Below are 24,950 nucleotides of genomic sequence, written 5' to 3' on the forward strand. Positions count from 1 at the left end.
GGGCATTACCTGAAAAGCCAGATACATTACTCAGTAGCGAGTGTGATTTCAGGAATGCGGTAAACACTGAGATGACAAAAGTCACGAGACACCTCCTAATAGCGTGTCGGACCTTCTTTTGCCATCGCAGTGAAGAAACACGACGTGGCATTGACTCAACATGTCGTTGCAAGACCCCTGCATAAGTAATGAGCCATGCTGCCTCTATAGTCGTCCATAATCGCGATACAGTTATCGGTGGATGATTTTATGCACAAACTGACCTGAGTCATATCAGACGATCTGGACGTCCAAACCATTCGCTCGAATTGTTCAAAATGCTCTTCAGACCATTCATGAAAAACTGTGGCCGTCTGATATGTCGCACCGTCATCCATAAAAATTCCATCATTGTTTGGGAACTCTACGTCCACGAATGGCAGCAAATGATCTCCAGGTAGGCGAACATCCAGAGGATCCAGTCCATTTCACGGAAAAACAGCTTACGCCCTAACTGACCAATCACCAGCATGGACAGTGTGCTGTTAACAACTGCGGTCCATGGATTCGTGGGGTCCGCTTCACACTCTAAATTTGCCATCAGCTCTTACCAACTGAAATCTGATCTGACCGAGAAATGGTTTTCCAGTCCTTTAGTATTCAACCCATTTGGTCTTGATGCCAGGAGAGGCACTGCAGGTAATGCCATGCTTTTAGCAAAGGCACTAGCGTCGGTCGCCTGATGCCGTAGCCCATTAACGCCAGATTTCGCCACACTGTCCTAACAGATACCTTCGTTGTACGTACTACATTGATTTGTGCGGATATTTCACGCAGTGTTGCTTGTCTACTAGCGCTGACAATTATGTGCAAACGAAGCTGCTGTCGGACGTTGAGTGTTGTTTATGGCGACAGGTAATGCCTGAAATGTGGTACTCTTGGCACACTGTTCACTCTGTGGGTCATCGAATATTGAATTCCCTAACCTTTTCCGAAATGGAATGCCCCATGCGGCTAACTCCAACTACCATTACACGTTCAAAGTCTTGTAATTCTCGTCGTGGGGCCACAATCGCATAGGAAACCCTTTCACATGCCTTTCTATAGCCTGTGCACGCGCTACTACTGCCATCTGTCTATGTGCATATCGCTATCCCATGACTTTTGTCACGTCAGGACTAGAACTTTAAGCCAGAGTGGCTGAAAAGCAGCGTGGCCACAAGAAGATTGAGCCCAATGAACACAAAAATAACACCCTTCAGGCGCGCTCTGGTGAGAAACACATACACTGAATGATTGGGATCACTTCCGAAAGGATATCTCAGCCACCTGACTGTATGTAATGTGTTTATCTCACTATTTAGATTTCAAAATTAGGAAACTTTTAAGGGGATAAGTAAATAATAGAAGCCGGCCGGGCTGGCCGAGCTGTTCTAGGCGCTACAGTCTGGAACCGCGCGACCGCTACGGTCGCCGGTTCGAATCCTGCCTCGGGCGTGGATGTGTGTGATGTCCTTAGGTTAGTTAGGTTTAAGTAGTTCTAAGTTCTAGGGGACTGATGACCTCAGAAGTTATGTCCCATAGTACTCAGAGCCATTTAAATAATAGAAAGTGCAATTGACAAAAAAGAAACGAAAAGCAGCCAAATATACCAAAAGGGAAAATTAAAGAATAAATTATATGATCTGTTACATTACACATGCGTCAACACAATTCATCGTCGAAAAAGCGTATCAGGCTAAACAAACCGGTTAGCTTTCAAGTAAGTTTGAGAACATTTCTGCGATCCATAAAAAGGCTGAAAATTGGCGTGTCTGGCGGACGTCTGACATACCGGTGATTCTTACAGTATAATCCCTACCATTTGTGACGCGAGGATTGCTCTGATGTGTGTAGAAGCATTTACATTCTGGCCCTGCCGAGTAGAGAGCACGAATCGCTGAATTTATTAGACATCAGAAGAACTGTTATTTGCCGGTTCCTGGAAGAGTTACTTTACCAAGTACTTTAATTTAATGAGAGTAGGTAGCCTACTTTTCGGACAAGCAGCCAATTCCGTGTACTATTATACTTTTTTACCAGATTGTTGTTTACATAGAGTTTCAGGACAGAATTGGTTCCACTGATACTTAAACATAGAAACGTGCACTCAGATTTTTATACAATTTTCAGACAGTTATAGACGACAAAGCTTTGCCACCCGATGCGTTAAAACAAACAGGTAAGAACAGAAAAAACTTTTGCAGAAATGGATTCTGCACTATATTATATTCAAACAACGTTAATTAACGTAGTTGTACAACCGTTCCTAACTGACATACAACATTAAGATTTTGCTTGCCTGAATGCTACACGAAGGAGGGTTTAGCATACTCCTCCTGACTAAACACTGAACTGGACGAATAGGCACCTATCTGACAATATTAAATGTAATGTACCCCCTCTATGATTGCATTGTGTCAATCACTTTTGCTCCACAGTGTGTCTTTGGATGTATGATTGCAACTGCTCCAGCCTGCCTTTCAACTTACAAAACTGCTTATTCTTGACTGAAGTGTCAGTTATATACTCTTAAGTTCTTCAGTGAAGCAGAAGACTATTTGTCACTAGTCAGTCTATAATGGCTGTGTATACTCACCCAGTTGGTCGGGCGATGTGCACAGCAGTGCCCTCACAGTTCTCACAAGAAAGTCTCTTCTCGATCTCTCCACTTGGAGAATACATGAGTCTCTGAGTTTACTTAACGATGATCCGTTTAGAGTCCGTTTTGACCAAAGTGCCCATAGCATAAATCTCTCTCCATGCTCTAGGGAGCGCTAATCACTCTGTGTGTCAAGATAATGTTTCAGAGAGAGAGAGAGAGAGAGAGAGAGAGAGAGAGATCCTTTCTTGCTCGAAAACTGGATATATCAAGCTACCTCTCCCCTCTACGAAAAGAACATTGCCTCCGTTCAAAATTAGAACCTGCCGACCAAGCTGCTATGTACAGGAATTATTTCTCCCACTCTATAAACATTACTTTCAGTCATCCTATACACTAACTTCATCTCTGTAAAGAAGTGACGTATAAGGTGCAGTCTCCTTTCCTTCTAAATTTGCAAACTGTTCTGTCGATGAGAGAACTTCGTGAAGAGGCGCAGGTCTTGACTAGTATCCATAATTACATGTATATACATGTTGTTCTCATGCACTGTCCACTTGACTGGCAACTACTGTTTGACCTATGGCTTTGCTTCTCTGCCTCTGAAACTGGGACCTATCCAATTAGTGTGAACTGCATTGCCACCTCTCCCTTGGGACACCTGAGGCAGTTGGCCCCCTGTGGCAAAATAAGGTACATTATTCTTTCTAGACCTGCACTGCATTACTTATGTCTGTGATATTTATGACCTACCGCTATCCTTCGTCATGGGCAGGCAAGTGGCCTATAAATGAAAACGTTGCATTGTGAATTGTTGCCTCCTCTTCATTTCAGGTCTCCATTGCTACAGACATCTATGTACATACAAATGGAAAAATGGATTACTTAGTATCCTACTCCAATCAGTCAAGTATACTTTCATTATCATTTGATTGGCAAATTAAGTATGTTATGCCCGAAGTATGGTGTATGACATGACATTCAAGTCGTCTTTTGAAGGAGCTGCCCATTTAAGAAAGTAAGACTGCCACCTTATCTGTTCCTCATGGACTGCCATCTTGCATAACTTCCTTTTCCTTGTTATTTTGATGCTCGGGATAGCCAAGGTTTGAGGCGTTGACTAATGCAGTCCCGAATCAGATAAATATCTCTATTTGATTTTTTTTGCGATCTTCCGCTTTGTCCAACTACTTTGTCTTAATTTAAGGTGAGCCATCTTGTGATATTATGTATCTTTAATAGAGAAAACTTTCTAAGAAATGATTGGCAAGATCCTTCAGCATATCTCAATGTTATTACACTGAAATATTACATGTTCATGGACTAAGTGTCCACAATTATTGTGTAGCTTTTCGATGATTCTTTACAAGTATTTACACTAAAATGTCTGTTTTACATTTATCTCACTCATTCCTTAACAAGTCTAATTGTGTTCCAAATTTGTAAAAATGTAAGCCACATTCATGCCACTTATCTATAGCGATGATGTGTATGCTGGCGTTTAGGAAATCTTTGTCTAATTGTTGTGTACATAGTTCCATGTAGTCAGCACATACATAACTTTCCCACTAGAGCGCGCCCCACTAAGCACAACAGCGCAGGCGCAGCACTCGTCCATCTCCGCACTACAAGATGGCGCTGCCTTAGAGACGAACCAAATTCTGGTTCCGCCGATCCACGTATTAATATGTAACGCAGCCAATGAGATCGCTGCTAACATAGTACCTTTTCTCCTCACGGATCATACTCGTGCAGTGATACCCGAACGCGCAAGGTATTATAACGGGTGTACAGACATGCGATTAGTCAGTCTGCGTTTGTCTGCACCAGTCTTTACCAGTCTGCATTAGTCTGTACCAGTCTATAGTAAAGTTTCACTCTGCACCTAAGATGATTATCATATTCCTGTACATAGCCATGAAGATAAATGTATAGACACTTTGTTAAGTATCAGAGAATGTGAGAATAAGATTAACGTACCAAGACCAAAGGAACTTCAGATTGTCAATTGTAAATTGCGTCCAGAATCAAGTTAAGTAATTTTATACTTGTTATTATTTTAATAAATGTGTGTGAAAATTAATCACGTTCTGTTTAAAGTTGGTCACCGTCAATAGGCTCCTCTAATCGTGAAAGTGGCATTTCTATCATCTGACCTAATGGCAGAAGATAAACATGCCACGATAAGACCAGGAGACATATAGCTGACACTCGCCTACTTCTTTAGAGCAACAAGTCAAATAATCTGATGGTGTGTGTACCGAAGGTCTTCCAGTATGCACACCACACTAATCTAAAGTATTATTTTATCCAAACCCTCCAAATTACACTACTGGCCATTAAAATTGTTACACCAAGAAGAAATGCACATGATAAACAGGTATTCATTGGACAAATATATTACACTTGAACTGACACGCGATTACATTTTCATGCAATTTGGGTGCATAGATTCTGAGAAATCAGTACCCAGAACAACCACCTCTGGCCGTAAAAACGGCCTTGATACGCCTGGACATTGAGTCAAACAGAGCTTGCATGGCGTGTACAGGTACAGCTGCCCATGCAGCTTCAACACGATACCACAGTTCCAGAGTAGTGACTCGCGTATTGTGACGAGCCAGTTGCTCGGCCACCATTAACCAGACGTTTTCAATTGGTGAGATATCTCGAGAATGTGCTGGCCAGGGCAGCAGTCGAACATTGCCTGGATCCGGAAATGCCCGTACAGGACCTGCAACATGCGGTCGTGCATTATCCTGATTAAATGTAGGGTTTCGCAGGGATCTAATGTAGGGTAGATCCACAGGTCGTAACACATCTGAAATGTAACGTCCACTGTTGAAAGTGCTGACAATACGAATAAGAGGTGACCGAGACGTGTAACCAATGACACCCCATACCATCACGCCAGGTGAAGTGCCAGTATGGTCATTACAAATATACGCTTCCAATGTGCGTTCACCGCGATGTCGCCAAACACTAATGCGACCATCATGATGCAGTAAACAGAACCTGGATTCATCCGAAAAAATGATGTTTTGCCATTGGTGCACCCAGGTTCGTCGTTGAGTACACCATCGCAGGCGCTTGTGTCTGTGATGCAGCGTCAAGGGTAACCGCAGCCATGGTCTCCGAGCTGATAGTCCATGCTGCAGCAAACGTCGTCGAACTGTTCGTGCAGATGGTTGTTGTCTTGCAAATGTCCCCATATATTGACTCAGGGATCGAGACGCGGCTGCACGATCGGTTACAGCCATGTAGATAAGATGCCTGTCATGTCGACTACCAGTGATACGAGGCGTTGGGATCCAGCACAGCGCTTCGTATTATCCTTCTGAACCCACCGATTCCATATTCTGCTAACAGTCATTGGATTTCGACCAACGCGAGCAACAATGTTGCGATACGATAAACCGTAATCGCGGTAGGCTACAATCCGACCATTATCAAAGTCGCAAACGTGATCTTTCACATTTCTCCTGCTTACACGACGCATCACAACAACGTTTCACCAGGCAACGCCGGTCAACTGCTGATTGTGTATGGCAAATCGGTTGGAAACGTTCCTCATGTCAGCACGTTGTAGGTGTCACCACCGGCGCCAACCTTGTGTGAATGCACTGAAAAGCCAATAATTAGCATATTACAGCATCTTCTTCCTGTCGGTTAAATTTCGCGTCTTTAGCACGTCATATTCGTGGTGGAGCAATTTTAATGGCCATGTACATGTGCTTTTAAAATATTTGTCTCTTTCTGTGTGCATATGAAATATTGTTAAATGTAACCTTTGGACAGTAAACACCATATACTTCTATTAAGTAATGGATGATGACGAGGGTATACATTTTCATAAAACAATTGAAGATAAAGAAGTATACATTTACATCAAATAATTGAAGTTAAAAAAACTAAATATGTACAACAAATAACTGAAGTTTACAAGGTACATATTACATCAACCAACTGATTATCCATTGATATGCAAGTGACATCAAAATAATGTTTCTTGACACTTGTAGAGAAAAATGTTTCCCTTCGGTGACTAGGTACTGAAATACAATCTTTACAGTAGTACAGTTGCATTCTTACACTTATTTCTGAGATGCAGTATACAATTAATGTTGAACTCCTACGCTTATCTATTGACTGCAATATACAGTTCCCATTCTATTTTTACATTTATTTGTGGACTGCAATATACAGTTCATGTCATACTTGTACACATATTTGTGGACTGCAGTAAGCAGCTCTCATTGTATTCTTGCATTTATTAGTGGACTGTGGTATACAGTTCCTGTTTTACTCGTACACATACTTGTGGACTGGAGTTTACAGTTAATGTAGATTGACTGACTGTGAGAACCACAGTCTGTTGTCACAGCTTTCAGGGTATTTATATGATGTAGAGATTTATGTAATGAACATGACGATGGTTCTAGTTGCAGAGTAACTAGATAACATGGTTGGAGCTTTGCTGGCAGTGTTTCGTGGTAGACGATCAGTTTGCTGTCCGTTTGTACATACATCAGCATAACTTTCATGGTAGTGTTGTGTTACCAGTATTACCGCTTTATTGATATAATATATTATGGTTTTGCTACAGATCTTATGTCCTCATTCTTGATGATTTGCCCACGTTTCCATTATGTGAAACCAATAACAATTCTATGTCCACATTCATAATTTGACAGCCAGAGTACTATGTGTTCATACTATTAACTTAGCATCAAGTTGAAGTGTTACGGAGTTTTTGCATGGTATTTTGATTTACTTGACATTTGAGATCTCTGAAGGAGATTGTGGAAAATAAATCTTCTTTCTTCTATGCCAGATGTTCTTTCTGCTACCTCATTGTCTTCTCTTCTTTTCTTGCTGCAATTTCTACTCTACTTACTTGTATTTTCATTCTTCTTCAGCTGGGATAACATGTGGCTTCATAATATGTGAGTTGACGATATTGGAAAATTTCCGCATTTTTATATGGTAGTTTGATAGGATTGAACAGATGTTCATCTGACCTTGATAACAGTTTGTATAGCGCTCCTATATTTGGTGTTAATTGCTTGTATTCTTTTTCATCAGTTGCCAAAGGCTGTTTTTTTAGGGTGGTTCCTGTTTGAAGTAAGGTTTCAAAACACTCGTTCTTGAATTGATTTGTCTTCATACTGCCCCTTTTTGATCCATTTCTCGTATTTTATTGCTCATTCCATTACTGACCATCATGAGTCACTGATATCTCCAGCTTTTATCTGTGCTGTCTCCTTGATGTTCCATTCTGCACCCCTGACGTGACATTCCAATGGCGTTGTCCTCTTGTTTCTGTCTACACCTCATGTTTACAATGTTTTATATAAAGTTTATACGTAATCTGTGTGATAATCTAATTTCAATTTACATGTCGTTCTGAAAAACAAAGCTTTCCGTAGCAGGTTATAAGTAAAATTGTTAAAAGAACCTAACTCTACTACACCTTTTTTCCTTAAAGTTTTCCATAACTTTTAGTGTTATCAGATTTCCTCATCTTCCTAGTACGTAGTTTATGACTGAAAGGTGTTCAAGATGCATGAATTTCGAGTTAAAATTTGAGTGCTGTTACTATTTTTTCCTACCTGTACTTAATTATTAGCTGTGAACGCTCTATAATTTCTAGTTCCTCTTTGAACATATTTTCTCTACCTCTGCATTTAAGATAGTCCGTCAGCTCTCCTCCTGTATATTTCTTATCTAGGAGTGGTTACTGTCGCCATTTCCTGGCATAATAGTAGAATTGATTAATTTTCCCTTCCTTAGGTGTAATCATCCAATGACTCACGTACCCGTATTTTTACTTACTACATTGGTTTTATCTACTATTTTTAACTTCTTCTCATATTTATATACATATGACCTATTTTCATTCTCATGTCCACCTACAAAATATATCGATTAGATGTGCATACATTGTGTGTATTCGTTTAATATGCACTTGTAGCATCATGTATTGTCTCCAATCTCCTTTTAGAGCTGCTGATCCTGACCTAATCGTCCATAGTCTTCATCTCTCATCACTTAAGGTTATTTTTGGCACTGTGTTAACCCTATTACATTTTCCCCCAAAAAAGAACAACATTTCATTTACGATTTATCTTGCTCGACATATAAATAATAATGCTCCTCTAATCCTGAAGAGTCCTATTAAATATTGTGATCTCACATCCTTTTCTATTATACCATAATTCTTTTACGCCTTACATCGCTATCTGTGAGCAAAATATACATCACAAATTGATACTTGTGGCTCTTAGGTCCAGCAACTTCCTTATAGATTATTATGAAAGCTCTTACCACCTTTCCATTCGGCGAGCTCTTGCCCTTGGTCTCTTAACCTTCATTTAATTACAAATCCATTAAACCATTGACAATAATCGTAACGTCCGATAAGTTCTTCTTCTTCACATCAAGTCGCCATTCTGTGTATATAAATTTACAGCCCTTAAGCAACATAACATATCTGTATGAACTCAGTAGTTAACAAATACTGCAACTTTCAAGTTACGTTATCCCCTCCCTTTTTTCCAGCTTATTCTACTGTTTCTAAATACTATGTATGTCCTGTTTTCTAAAGGATTATGATTGAATTGTTGTCTCCTACCCAGAGTATATTATGGAATGTTTTACCTTAAACCCATGGTAATCATATGCTCTTTTAACTGAATTTATTCTATATAATATCTGCTGATGATACCTTGTGTAACTAATCTTCATACACCTTGAGGTGGCTCATATGATGCACTGCCAAGACTTTTGTGTTTTGGGATCGACCAGTTTTATTGCGTTTGCCCTTGACTGGTCCCCTATATTCAAGAACCAATTTATGACACTCTTGTTTTTGCTTATTCAACAATAAATGTATTTTGATTAGTACCTGGAGGTCTATTTCAAATTCTCATATACTTGTGTTCCTGTCTGACCTATTTTTTCAGATCATGTCCGCACAGTGAATATTATGTATTCCTGTGCTGCGACTTGTCTATGTTGTTGCATTGGGTCTGGTGGGAATTTAATTTTTTCTTTTATTTTCTATCGTAGCTGTTGGTGTTTTAGATCAGTTATGAGTGGTAGTTGAGTTGTGCTATGAGGAAATTAATCTATTGTGTCTCGGAAGTATCGTAAATGGATGTCACAAGTCATGTACTTTCGGTTACAGGATAGACAGCATGTGGCCCCTATATATTTCATCATGTATGCTGATGGGTTAGAACGAGGATGATGCTTCGAAATGTAGACCGGTTTGATTCTGTGCCTTTTTAGACTGGCTCGCCATTCAGTCGACTTGTGTTGTGGCCCACTGTTCGAGAACAGCTTCTAAATTCGTCCTACTTTTTTCAAAATTCCTCTGTCAGGACTTTACTGATCTTTCTGTTGCTTTTTCCAAAGATGAGAGCTTTACACATTTCGAAGTTAGTTCTACTATCAAAAAAATCTACGTGTATTTCTCTGTAGTATCGGGAAGAGGTCCCATCAGGTCTATAGTGGGTAAGTGTTTGAATTTATTAGGTATTATAAGGTACATTGGTGCCCTTGTTTGGAATGTTACATGTTTAGCTCATTGACAGTCCTTACATTGTGCTAATACCATTATAATCGCCTTTCCGTGTTACCGAAATTGCATGACTGTTTGATTTTGAGAAAGCAGTTTTTTGGTTCAGAATGACCATAGCTTAGATGGATGTACCAAATGTACTCGTATCTGTTAACTAATTCATTTGGTGCACAAATAGACAGGAAGGTATTACCTATAGGAGGGGTCTCCAAACTACGGCCCGCGGCCCGAAACCGGCCCTGCAAGGGCCGGCAAACCGGACGCGTTAGCTGGCCGGACATCCCCGGTGTCCGGCCCGCCAAATATTTGAGGTGGTACCTACACTGCCAACAATTGAGTTTCGAGGGCTATCGCGACCAATACACCGCGACATTAGCTCTGCTACTCGCTACAAGACTACATAACTAATTATTGTTGCGCCGCTTGAAATAACAATGCGTTGACATACTCTACCTCTGTTACGTCTCGCAGTCAGTAATAGTGTTGCTAACAATGATTTTGAGATTTAGTTAACTTTGCAGGACGCTTTTGTGAAGAAAGTGCAGTGACGTACTTTTTTGTCGGTGAAATTCGCCAGAACAAAATACGCCGGAATGATCGTGGAGTGCTAGGGTGCTTTAATCCCACTAGGTGGATCTTGGCCCCTATGACTTCGTGGAGGAGTCAATGTGGCCTGCGGACTAAAAAGTTTGGAGACCCCTGACCCATAGCTTGTAAATAAAAAAGGATACCGTTACACAACAAATAATGTTGCCTAATCTCTGATCCATTCTTATCTTCACATCTGTGATTGATCTTTAGGAGTTCCGAATCATTGTCTCGTTATGTTTTGATATTGTTAAAAGCGTTAGTGACAAAATTTTCAAATGGAACGTTTCTCATATAGTAATTAAGATATGTCTCTCATGTGAGTTTTGCCTTGTGTCTTCTTTGCTACATCTTGTTGAACTTCTGCTATTACATTTGTCGTCCCATGTTTATAAATCACTGTGAAATCGTATTCTTGTAGGGTAAGCGCCCACCAGGTGAGTCTACTATACATTAATATATATACTATCTAACGCTTTGTGATCGGTGTAAACTCTAGTTTTTCTACGTAAAAGTATATATCTATATTTTTGAAATCTTCATACTATACTTAAACCTTCTAGCTCTGTTATGTAGTAGTTTCTTTCGCATTCGGATGAGACCCTGCACGCATATGCAATGGTTTTATGAATTGTTTGCCCTACTTATTCAAATTGTTCATATATGACCACTCCCAGTCCTGGTTTGGAGCTGTCTGTTGACAAGCATAAATCTATCATTGAGTCGGGGTGAGATAAAACCGACGCTGCTGTTAATGTTGCCTTTAGCTTCTTATTTTCTTGACAAGCTCGTCTGTCCCACAGCCAGGGCGTATTTTTCCCTGTTAGTGTACATAAGAACGGTGTGACCAAGATGACAACAATTAAAAATTTTCGATAAGGAGTTACAGTCCCTAAAATTCCTCGAAATATTCGTCGATTGTAGGGTGTATCATCCTGTCTTAATGCTTCTATTTTGTCTGGGTCTGGTGCAACTTCCTTTGCTGAAATGATATGTCCCAGAAACTGCACCTGTTTTGTCCCTCCGGTGGACTTCTTTGTATCTACTGTCACGCCACTATCTTTCATTTTTGAACGAGTTTACCTAATGTTTGGATATGTTGATCCCATGTTCCTTGAGCTATCAAAATATCATCGATATAACAAGTTAACCTCTGTTGTAATCCCTTGTGTAGAATTATTGCCAAGCCCATTATAAACGCAACTGAGGAGATATTGACTCCAAATGGAAGTCTTTTAAGCTGGCAGCATCTATCAAATGCAATGAAGGCTATGTACTGTCTACACTCTGGTGCTAACTCAATTTTAGAAAAACTGGAACTTAAATGCAATAATGTAAACACATTGAAGCTATGTAATTTTTGTATTAACTCTTATAACTCTTCTGGTCAATCTGTTTCAGTCATAATTTTTGTATTTATTTGCCTAGAGTCAAGCACTTGGCTGATGCTTCCATCTCTTTCGTCAACAATTTGTAGCGGACTGTTGTACATGTCATCGCCATCGTCCATCATTTTTTGTAACTCCAGAAATACTTGTTTTCTGTAACATAATCATATGGTATAGGGTGGTAACATGTAGGGCTTATGTCCTTTGACTTTGAACATGTATTGGTAGTTCTTAATCGCGCCCTTCTTCCGTAGGAATACTTCTGCATTGCTACGCAACGTGTGCTCTAACTCCCCTCTTTCTTGATGAGAGATATCGTCTAAGACATTTAATTTATTTCAATCTCGGCATGTTTTTCGTCAACAAGTTCGTTATCTATTGAGACCGTTTCCTCATTCCATACATAGCCTGGATGTTTTTCCTCGATTTTTGCGTCATATATCACAATTTCCAATTGCGAGTATATTCACCTGAACTGGATTTGTTGGTAATTTTATTTTCGAAGTGAATCGGAATGTCCCCAAAGATCACACATCCGTTTCCCCTGCCGAATATCGCCTTCTACTCTTAAGATAATCGGCTTTTTATTATCATCTTGACAGACAATTTTGCGATGATCACGAAATTGGTTTCTAAGTTGTGTCCCAGACACAACACAGCAGCTCTCATAAGTTGTGATATTAGTTGAGCCTCCAATTATGGGTCCCTTGGTTTTTGTTCTCCTGGTTTCCAAAACTGGCAGTTTCTTGTTCGTCATTACGAAGATTAAATAAACATTCCGAAATGGCTGTTAGCTAACTCCCGCTGTCGAGAATCTCTTTCACCTCTGTGTTACTGGTGGATACTTAAATGATCGGATGTACATCTATTGACGTCCTTGGATCCTTCTTTTTCACTAATGCTTCTTTGAGTGATTCATACTCGAGCCGATTGATTTCCCAAGTTTCCGATTCGACAATTTGTGTCTCTTGTTCATTGTTGGATGGATCGATATTTTTTGTTGCCTGCCTTGTATAAAATCGTGTGTGTTATATGATTTCATCTTGCTTCCACTGAAGTGAACACTGTGATTTCCATTTCTTCTTTTACTCCCATCTGTGTTCTTAAGGGTCCTGCGCTTTATTGAGAGATTTCTTTGTCTTCCCCAGCCAGTTCAATCATTTCTGTTAGGTAATCCAAGCTTGCATCATCTGCCACAGTATCCCATATTCCTTCTGTGGTGTCCATATTGTTACTTTCTGCTTGTTGAAGAGCTGTCGGGTATTGCAGACATTCTAGGTGAATATTGCATCGTGTTAATGGTACGCAGTTACCTGTGTCTTCTTCTCTTACAGTTCACATTCTGCCTTTCGCGTCCTTGACATACGGCCGATATCCGTTCTGTGCCTTGCCTTGCCAACGCCATTGAATTATTATATATCATCGATTGCTAAGTATCGTGCCTTGATACACACAGCCTCGGTACTTGTATACTTGTGACGGGTCTGGCTTGACACCCGCCTGCATGCGTTACCGTGTGCGACCGTCCCATCGGATTCTTTTGCGGCATTATCATTTCTGTTTGTTTTGAATGTGTTGTTACGCATCTTAATTTGCTTATTTTGACTGCAGATTTCCTGTTTCTCTTATTTACGTCTGATCGTTGGTTCTTTCGCATTATCTACCAACTGGGGATTTAATGCGTCCTACAATTCCGGCTCTAGACGTCTTTTCGCGTTCTTTCTCACTTTATGTATTCTGTTTTTCAGTGGCATTTTGTGGTGATCTTTAGTTGGACACCCTTGCGTTGATAATAGAATGAATTCTTTCACGACCGGATGACATTGGTGCTAGTAAACCTTCCGCAGTGTAACGTCGTGGTCCACGAAACTCTTCTGCTTCTATCGTTCCGTCCAGAACTGCGCTGGACATGTTCAGAGGCGTTGCTCCTCCACTGAGTCTTACCGGCAAGACACAACGGATTAGCAACACGTCTGAAAATTTCCAGCACAGTTCTGGACGAAACGTTAGGAACAGAAGAGTTTCTTGGACCATGACGTTTTACCGGGAAGGTTTTACCAGCAGCAATTACTTGCCTTATTTGTATTTACTTGAGAAGAGCTTTAGTCAAATCTTTTGAGGTTGCAGAGGGGTTTATAGACTCTGAACTCACGGTGCAGCTATCACTGCGTTCCTGCATGCTTTGCAATATTTCTGACATCAACCACTCTGATTGTTCTCTGTTTTTGGATCAAATTGTGTTAATCCTACTCCTGCATTTCTGTAACGTGGTACACATTGATTTCTGTCGTGAAACCGTTTCTTCTATTGCTTCTGTCGCCCTATGCGAAGCCTACTAGCGATTATTTTGACGTTACGTGCATCTTTGTTCGCGCACTCGACACTATTTTGTGTCTCACTGCCTCGGATTTTCGTCGTTTCTTTCTGTACGTTAAGGATATTTTTAAATTTTCTTTATCATTTGTTATTCAAGTTAATCCTGTCACGCCCAAAGTATGGCGCATGACATATAATTCAAATTCTCTCGTCGGGGAGATGCCTATGGAAGGTGGTAAAATGGACTATAACGTTATGTATTGTCCATGGAAGGTGGTAAAAATGGACTGCTACCTTTTAAATGTAACAAAGATGTGATATAAGTTAGATGTCCAAAACAGAAGTGTAAGCTTCATTTCGTTAACTACATTTTGCACAATTTTATAAGTTTTACTATATTTGCTAATCCTCATACGAAATGTGTCATGCTTGTTGCCTAAAACACCAGCATCAAATAATGTTGCAATATACCGTATAAATATGAGTTCGTAAAGATTTAGTATTGTACCCATCCTCGACAACTGTAGTTGTACATATCGAAATAATCAGCAACCACTTATACAAAAGGAATTTAATCTTAAATGGGATACGTGTGATCTCCTGAAGAAGGGCACTAAGTACCCGAAACCAGTTTAAAAATTAAAATTCTTTCATGTGACTGGTTGCTGATTATGTAGATATACAAATAGTTTTGTTGGTAGTCTAACAGTTTGTATTAAATATTGGTGTTGCAGGAATGGTTACTCAAGATTGTTTCAGCAACACAGAACTCATATCCGAATATCCTTGTGAACACCGGTTCTCCCCTACCCCCAACCCCCATACTTCCTCAGGCTACCTCCCCCACTCCATTTTTGGCATCGCTACCCTTCTATCCTTTTTTGATTTTCTGTTAGTTCCAATCTCCCTCCAAAACTTCCTTCCCCGTTCCCCGTTTTTCTCCATTCAAACCCCCCCCCCCCCCCCCCCGTTTCCTCTACAACTCCTTGCTGCATCGCTATTTTTTGAGCACCTTTTATGCTGTAAAAACCTTTAAAGCTTTTATAGCTTTTGTAATGTGTAAATATGTCTCCAACTATTTATTTACTTAATGGATCATATATTAGACAATTAACTGTCTCGCAAGGCTGAACATCCATGGTACCTGGTGTTTATAATTTGATAATGTATTTTATGATGTTTATATGCAAGCTTTGCGGTTTGATCTCCGTGTTACGCGCTTTAAAAACTGTCGTATTGTATTTATTCCAAATATAATGTAATCATTTTATTAAATAAATGACTCCATCGCCTTGTTCCTTTACATATCCTAGATTACATAGTGCTTGTTGTGAAGTCTCTGTGATGATCTTTGATGAGTGTTTCACTTAAACTCACATTAAGAAACCTCTGGCGGGCGTGTCTTCGCCGACATATCACATTCGTGGCTTTGTGTGGCAGCGATTGTTTTTACCTTGTCATGAAGTTCCAAATTCAACCCATGTACTCACTCTTCGGACGACACAACATTCCTCCCCCTTAAACATCCAGCGTCTTTGATTCATAATCAAAACGTCTTCGGTCCGGGTTCGATCCCCGCCACTGCCTAAATTTTGATAAATAATCAGCATTGGCGGCCAAAGACTTTCGGCATAAGAAGTCAGCCTCATTCTGCCAACGGCCCTGTCAAAGAGGGCGGAGCAGCGGATAGAGGTTCAGGGCACTCTCTTGTCCTAGGGGTGGGAAATCGCCCCTAAAGGCGGAAGAATCAGCAATGATCAACGACATGAGGATGCAGAAGGCAATGGAAACCACTGCATTATAGACACGTAACGTGTATCCACACGACATGTGGCCTGTAATTGAAGAAGTGTCATGATGATCTCTCCATTAGCAAAAGATTCCGGAATAGTCCCCCATTCGGATCTCCGGGAGGGGACTGCCAAGGGGGAGGTTACCATGAGAAAAAGATTCAATAATAAACGAAAGGATAACGTTGTACGAGTCGCGGCGCGGCACGTCAGAAGCTTGAACGTCGTAGGGAAACTAGAAAATCTGAAAAGGGAAATGCAAAAGCTCAGTCTAGATATAGTGGGGGTCAGTGAAGTGAAGTGGAAGGAATACAAGGATTTCTGGTCAGATGAGTATCGGGTAATATCAACAGCAGCAGTAAATGGTATAACAGGTGTAGGATTCGTTATGAATAGGAAGGTAGGGCAGAGGGTGTGTTACTGTGAACAGTTCAGTGACCGGGTTGTTCTAATCAGAATCGACAGCAGACCAACACCGACAACGATAGTTCAGGTATACATGACGACGTCGCAAGCTGAAGATGGCTGGCTGGCTCTAAGCACTATGGGACTTAACTTCTATGGTCATCAGTCCCCTAGAACTTAGAACTACTTAAACCTAACTAATCTAAGGACATCACACAACACCCAGTCATCACGAGGCAGAGAAAATCCCTGACCCCGCCGGGAATCGAACCCGGGAACCCGGGCGCGGGAAGCGAGAACGCTACCACAGGACCACGAGCTGCGGACTAGCTGAAGATGAACAGATAGAGAAAGTGTATGAGGATTTTGAAAGGGTAATGCAGTATGTAAAGGGGGACGAAAATCTAATAGTCATGGGCGACTGGAATGCAGTTGTAGGGGAAGGAGTAGAAGAAAAGGTTACAGGAGAATATGGGCTTGGGACAAGGAACGACAGAGGAGAAAGACTAATTGAGTTCTGTAACAAGTTTCAGCTAGTAATAGCGAATACCCTGTTCAAGAATCACAAGAGGAGGAGGTATACTTGGAAAAGGCCTGGAGGTACGGGAAGATTTAAATTATATTACATCATGGTCAGACAGCGATTCCGAAATCAGATACTGGATTGTAAGGCGTACCCAGGAGCAGATATAGACTCAGATCACAATATAGTAGTGATGAAGAGCAGGCTGAAGTTCAAGACATTAGTCAGGAAGAATCAATACGCAAAGAAGTGGGATATGGAAGTATTAAGGAATGACGAGATACGTTTGAAGTTCTATAACGCTATAGATACAGCAATAAGGAATAGCGCAGTAGGCAGTACAGTTGAAGAGGAATGGACATCTCTAAAAAGGGCCATCATAGAAGTTGGGAAGGAAAACATAGGTACAAAGAAGGTAGCTGCGAAGAAATCATGGGTAACGGAAGAATTACTTCAATTGATTGATGAAAGGAGGAAGTACAAACATGTTCCGGGAAAATCAGGAATACAGAAATACAAGTCGCTGAGGAATGAAATAAATAGGAAGTGCACGGAAGCTAAGACGAAATGGCAGCAGGAAAAATGTGAAGACATCGAAAAAGATATGACTGTCGGAAGGACAGACTCTGCATACAGGAAAGTCAAAACAACCTTTGGTGACATTAAAAGCAACGGTGGTAACATTAAGAGTGCAACGGGAATTCCACTGTGAAATGCAGAGGAAAGAGCAGATAGGTGGAAAGAATACATTGAAAGCCTCTATGAGGGTGAAGATTTGTCTGATGTGATAGAAGAAGAAACGGGACTCGATTTAGAAGAGATAGGGGATCCAGTATTAGAATCGGAATTTAAAACAGCTTTGGAGGACTTACGGTCAAATAAGGCAGAAGGGATAGAATTCCATCAGAATTTCTAAAATCATTGGCGGAACAAACACTGGTAGCAGTTACTTCTGTAAAATATCTGGGATTATGCGTGCGGAACGATTTGAAGTGGAATGACCATATAAAATTAATTGTTGGTAAGGCGGGTACCAGGTTGAGATTCACTGGGAGAGTGCTTAGAAAATGTAGTCCATCAACAAAGCAGGTGGCTTACGAAACACTCGTTCGACCTATACTTGAGTATTGCTCATCAGTGTGGGATCCGTACCAGATCGGTCTGACGGAGGAGATAGAGAAGATCCAAAGAAGAGCGGCGCGTTTCGTCACGGGGTTATTTGGTAATCGTGATAGCGTTACGGAGATGTTTAATAAACTCAAGTGGCAGACTCTGCAAGAGAGGCGCTCTGCATCGCGGTGTAGCTTGCTCGCCAGGTTTCGAGAGGGTGCGTTTCTGGATGAGGTATCGAATATATTGCTTCCCCCTACGTATACCTCCCGAGGAGATCACGAATGTAAAATTAGAGAGATTAGAGCGCGCACGGAGGCTTTCAGACAGTCGTTCTTCCCGCGAACCATACGCGACTGGAACAGGAAAGGGAGGTAATGACAGTGGCACATAAAGTGCCCTCCGCCACACACCGTTGGGTGGCTTGCGGAGCATAAATGTAGATGTAGATGTAGAAGTGGCAACAAAACGACTATTCACGTTGGTGTGTAGAATATATGAGTCTGGCGATATACCATCTGACTTTCGGAAAAGCATCATCCACACAATTCCGAAGACGGCAAGAGCTGACAAGTGCGAGAATTATCGCACAATCAGCTTAACAGCTCATGCATCGAAGCTGCTTACAAGAATAATATACAGAAGAATGGAAAAGAAAATTGAGAATGCGCTAGGTGACGATCAGTTTGGCTTTGAAAAGTAAAGGGACGAGAGAGGCAATTCTGACGTTACGGCTAATAATGGAAGCAAGGCTAAAGAAAAATCAAGACACTTTCGTAGGATTTGTCGACCTGGATAAAGCGTTCGACAATATAAAATGGTGCAAGCTGTTCGAGATTCAGAAAAAAGTAGGGATAAGCTATAGGGAGAGACGGGTCATATACAATATGTACAACAACCAAGAGGGAATAATAAGAGTGGACGATCAAGAACGATGTGCTCGTATTAAGAAGGGTGTAAGACAGGGCTGTAGTCTTTCGCCCGTACTCTTCAATCCGTACATCGAGGAAGCAATGATGGAAATAAAAGAAAGGTTCAGGAGTGGATTTAAAATACAAGGTGAAAGGATATCAATGATACGATTCGCTGATGACATTGCTATCCTGAGTGAAAGTGAAGAAGAATAAAATGATCTGCTGAACGTAATGAACAGTCTAATGAGTACACAGTATGGTTTGAGAGTAAATCGGTGAAAGATGAAGGTAATGAGAAGTAGTAGAAATGAGAACAGCGAGAAACTTAACATCAGGATTGATGGTCACGAAGTCAATGAAGTTAAGGAATTCTGCTACCTAGGCAGTAAAATAACCAATGACGGACGGAGCAAGGAGGATATCAAAAGCAGACTCGCTATGGCAAAAAAGGCATTTCTGGCTAAGAGAAGTCTACTAATATCAAATACCGGCCTTAATTTGAGGAAGAAATTTCTGAGGATGTACGTCTGGAGTACAGCATTGTATGGTAGTGACACATGGACTGTGGGAAAACCGGAACAGAAGACAATCGAAGCATTTGAAATGTGGTGCTATGGACGAATGTTGAAAATTAGGTGGACTGATAAGGTAAGGAATGAGGAGGTTCTACGCAGAATCGGAGAGGAAAGGAATATGGGGAAAACACTGATAAGGAGAAGGGACAGGATGATAGGACATCTGCTAAGACATGAGGGAATGACTTCCATGGTACTAGAGGGAGCTGTAGAGGGCAAAAACTGTAGAGGACGACAGAGATTGGAATACGTCAAGCAAATAATTGAGGACGTAGGTTGTAAGTGCTACTCTGAGATGAAGAGGTTAGCACAGGAAAGGAATTCGTGGCGGGCCGCATCAAACGAGTCAGTAGACTGATGACAAAAAAATAAACATCCACACCATCGTCGTGCAGTGTTGGTCACGTGACGATGGCAGAAGGGGGGGAGGGGGGAGGCCTGAAGGCAGATGTTAATCAGGTGACAGGGACTAGCGACGGCCAATGGCAGCTGTGTCCGCAGCCTGTTATCTACTTTTCGCGTGGCCAAGCACATCAGCCGAAAATCCGGCCACGGTGTTCCAGCATCCAGGGATGCACCGCGGTTGCCCACATCTAGGGACACGGATGCTGTGGTTGGGAGGGCCTGCAGGCGAGACTCCACGTGGTCGCAACAGCTGTTCGGAAGCGGCGCCTCCAAGGACATCTGCTCTGGCTGTTCGACGAGAAGCGGCGACGGCTGCCTCCATTGGTATCACTCTGCATGGTACGGACATCGTTGGGCAGCGACGCGGAGCTGATTGCTGTTGCAAACTTCAGTGGGTGCTGTGTCTTTGTGCAAATGTTCTAAAAACCACTCATATATAAGGCTGCAGTTGATTCTGGTGACACCGGTGCAGCGACTACAGAAGATGCCACAGCGAACGATGACGACAACCGCATAATAATTTTGCCGGTGACATGTGGCTGTAGGGGGAAAGAAAAATCTTTATTGCCTGCTCCCAAGGGTGAAGGGGATGGAGTTTCTGCAAGAGACTTTTGAACCTTTTCAGAGAACCGTTCAGCTTCTCCGTTAGACTGTTGAAAGGATCAATACGTACTGATGTATGTCATTGACGGTACAAAACTAAATTTTGATCCATTGTCTGAGACAAAGACTTTGAGAAGGCCTCCGAGAAAAAGAAATACAAGGAAAACTTGGTACAGTGCTAGCAGTATTGGTGGATGTCATCAGCACTAGAAACGGAATGTTACTGTATGCGACCACCAACAACAACCATCCTGTTGTTTTACAAATAATCCGTGAAATAAATGTGTACGTACTGCCACCCTCTGAACAGACATGTCCACTGAAAATAGCGTTGTTGCGGAGTGGATGGACGCTCCCCACAAGCCCTGCAGTGAATGTCATTTGCTGAATTTGAGTGTCCGTATCTTACCAAATACAATGACGTCAGGCGATTTCTTTTTTGAATACTATGCCCCAGTGACATTGGTGCAACGATGACAAAACTTCCCCCTGGAGGGAGTGAGGAATCACAATTTGTGCGTCGTTATTCTCTGTATGTAACAGCAGAACACTTGACTGTACAGATAGCCTGTGATGATGAAAAAGGTAGACACACTGTGTGGCGTCCCCGCACCCCAACCGCGTACAGATATTGTCGACGCCGTAGAGATGCTACTGCCACAGCTCTCGCAGTGGAGCTGAGACACGATGCGCGATGACGTAGGTCCCCGTTGGTAACGGAAGACAGAAATGCGAACTCGTACGATGGATGCTTCTTCTCATTTAAGATTGAAGGATTCATTGCCCAGGTATGCAGTAGTTGTTAAATCTTATTTCATCCGCATCGTACACACCACCAACTTCTCGTACGTTGTTGGCTCGTTGCTATGGAGTTGTTGAACCTGTATGAAGCGAGATCCACAGATACTCTTTGATCACGTCTAAGTGAACCTACGCCGTAATGTTAAAAAAATGTTCCAAAGTTCTCTTTTTAATTAATGAAGTAGGTATTTTGATATTCAGATTAAATTGTCCCTGCTGAACAGTCGTTGGTTAACTATCATTGATTAAATCACTTGATAATGTAGTCCACGCTTGATATTTCACTTGGAACGAACAGTTTATTGTTCCTTGTCCACTACATACTTTATAACTTTCGAACCACACGCACACGCAGTTGGTTGGTAAAGTCATTTCTATTAAAATTAAGTTTCTTGACAAATACGACAACTTGACTCTTCAGCGTAATTGTATTATCTTCGTGAAGTCGTGTAATTGTGTCCTACTCGAGACTAATTGAGTGTAGTCCTTTGATATACTATCCACTCTTCTTTTAGTTACAACTATTTGAAAGTCAAGTCCACTACTCACTAGTTTCCTCAATAAAGTTCAATTAACCCGTTATGCACGGTTAAAAGTGTCTATCAGTTTCTGTCTCCGTTTAGAAAACCAGTTTCCGAAGTTCGTGAATCACGTCACGCAAGAAACACTTCTGAACGCAAAACAATCTCGTCGCGTTCCGTACTCTCAATAACTAAGACAAGAATTGTTCTCGCACGTCTTTACAGGACGAGAGCCAGTAAGCGACTTGTTCTGTGAAAGAGTATTGTAGGCGCACTGAATTTCTTCGTTGCGCTTACAACTCTCTTCCACATAAACATTATCTCTCACTAACATCACCTTGGACTTAGCTTTCAAGATATTAGTTGCTATTATCACTTGGATATTTGTCCATTAATTAAATCTGAGGTTACTTCCTCCTCTTTTCATAACAAAAACTCTCAGTGATGAATAATGTTGTTGTTATCAAAACTTCTTGGTGTTAGATTATCAGTAAAGATGTCGAATTTGCCAGGATAATTCTTCCCTACTTCATATTATATTCTGTCTTAATTGGCTTTAAGGGGGTCGTTGGAGTGTTATAAAACCATTGCTTGGGGAATTTCTTTCAAACTACAAGTCACCAAGGAGCACCTACTGCAAAACTATTTGAAGAGCTGGGTCAAAAGCAGTTGTTCCAGCAACGCGCTGGTAGTCAACCGAAAAATTTTGAAGGATGGGCTATAAATTTGATAACATGATCAATAAGAAAAATGAAACGCTGTGTCGGTACCTACCGATAGCCGGGGAAGAAAGACAGTGGTCGAATGATATTTAGACAATAACAGAGTCCAACGCCGCAATTTTTGCACTGCATGAACAGGTGTGCCAGGATTCAACTGAGCCATGAAAGGTAAACAGAACTATTGCCCGTATAAGTATTAGTGGAACTTGGTAACACCATAGACAATGGCTAACCCCTCTTTTTCAAGTTGACTACAACTGCACTGCGCTTTGTTGAGAGCTTTACAACCAAAAGCAATGGGCCTGTCAGAAGAAACATATCAGTGGAACAGCACAGCTCCAGTCGCTTACGAAGATGAATCCTCAACTATCTCTACAGGCTTAGCTAAATCACCAAATCAGACGACAGCTTCACATTGCATCCTTTAACTGTTGAAATGTGTAATGACATTCTTGGGACCACACAAAGGGAACATCTTTCTGGCAGAGCCGATTGAGCCGAGCAAAAATTTTCTCATAATCAGCAATAAATATGCTAATTTTCCCGTTACGGCCTGGGTGGCAGAGCGGTTCTAGGCGCTACAGTCTGGATCCGCGCGACCGCTACGGTCGCAGTTTCGAATCCTGACTCGGGTATGGATGTGTGTGATGTGTGTGATGTCCTTAGGTTAGTTAGGTTTAAGTGGTTCTAAGTTCTAGGGGACTGATGACCTCAGCAGTTAAGTCCCATAGTGCTCAGAACCATTTGAACCATTTTGTAGGCAGCAGTGATTGAGGCAACACACTTGTGGAGCAGGAGAAGCTTTGCCTGCAAATTTGCACAAAAATACCTCAGATGAAGACTGCAAATGGCTTACGACATACCTGGCAGTTGTTAGTCTGGTGCACGTAAAATTGAACGACGCTAATAAAAGAATTTGAGCCAATACAGCAAGATATTTGCAGGCCGTACTGCGGGTAGCGCAGGCGCTATAATTGTTCGCCACACCCAAGCCTACAGCCACCAGATAAGATATTTTTGTATTTTATTTTTGTACAGCGTTAACCATTAATTTATACTTTGTTTCATTAGCGAATAACTATTCTTGAACTTTAAAGAAACTGGTTCACCCAGTTATTTTGTCCTTCCTGTTGTTTGATTAATCCGAGTATCCTGTTTTACAGACTTAAGAAGTGCCATGTTAATATAAAGAGGCGCCGTTTAAATTGTTTTTGTGTAAATAATGAGATATGTGTGTGAGGGAATAAGTCCTGTAGAAATGAAATTACGTCTCAGTAGTGGAAGAGTGTAAACTGAATAGAGTGAATTTAAATTTAATGTTTCATCATAAAGTTAAAGAGTTCATTAATATTTTCATCTTGAGCAATAGTTAAAGAACAGTTCTCTGAGTTGTTTCATTAAAAGGCGTAATGAAAATTTTAGTTAGAGTAAAAACACGTCCATGCTTTAGTATTTTACAGAGAAATAAAATCAAACTATTCTTGGGAGCAAAAGTTTTCTGAACTATTGCAAAATGTTGTAGTAAAGGTTGCTTACGTAAAATTCATTCAGAGTGAAGCAAAGTTATAGAATCGGTTAAATGACTGTACAGAGTTAGTTCAAAGAGTAATAGCTTTTGAAAGTAAATTCCAGGAGGAAAGAGGTTTTCTAGAAGTGAAATGTTCAATATAAAAAGTATCTGCTTTAGTATCTAAGTATTTTAGTATTTAAGTTTGTTAGTTATAGAAGGTGCTTTTCTAAAGGACCCCTGGCCTAATTTTTTTTGCTTCCTAGAAGTTATCTACTGGTCTTTTTCCCTTAGGAACGTAATGTATAAGGGTACACCAACATTGTTTACGTGGAGTAATATTTATTTGATGAAGCAACTTAAACAGTAGCAAGAAAGTACGCAAAATTCATACTTCAGCTTTTCCAATACTTCACTCTTTCATTGACTGGGAACGCTGGCGATCCTTAGGACACATTTTAAACCACTAAATGAACTTGGAACTGGGTTGTTCTAGCTTCAATAAAATAATATTCATCCTGCGTTTCTTTCTAGCCTCTGGATAAGTTCTTAGGAAAAGAATTGAAAAGCTGATTTA

This window comes from Schistocerca serialis, chromosome 4, assembly GCF_023864345.2.
Source record: "Schistocerca serialis cubense isolate TAMUIC-IGC-003099 chromosome 4, iqSchSeri2.2, whole genome shotgun sequence".
Taxonomy (NCBI): domain Eukaryota; kingdom Metazoa; phylum Arthropoda; class Insecta; order Orthoptera; family Acrididae; genus Schistocerca; species Schistocerca serialis.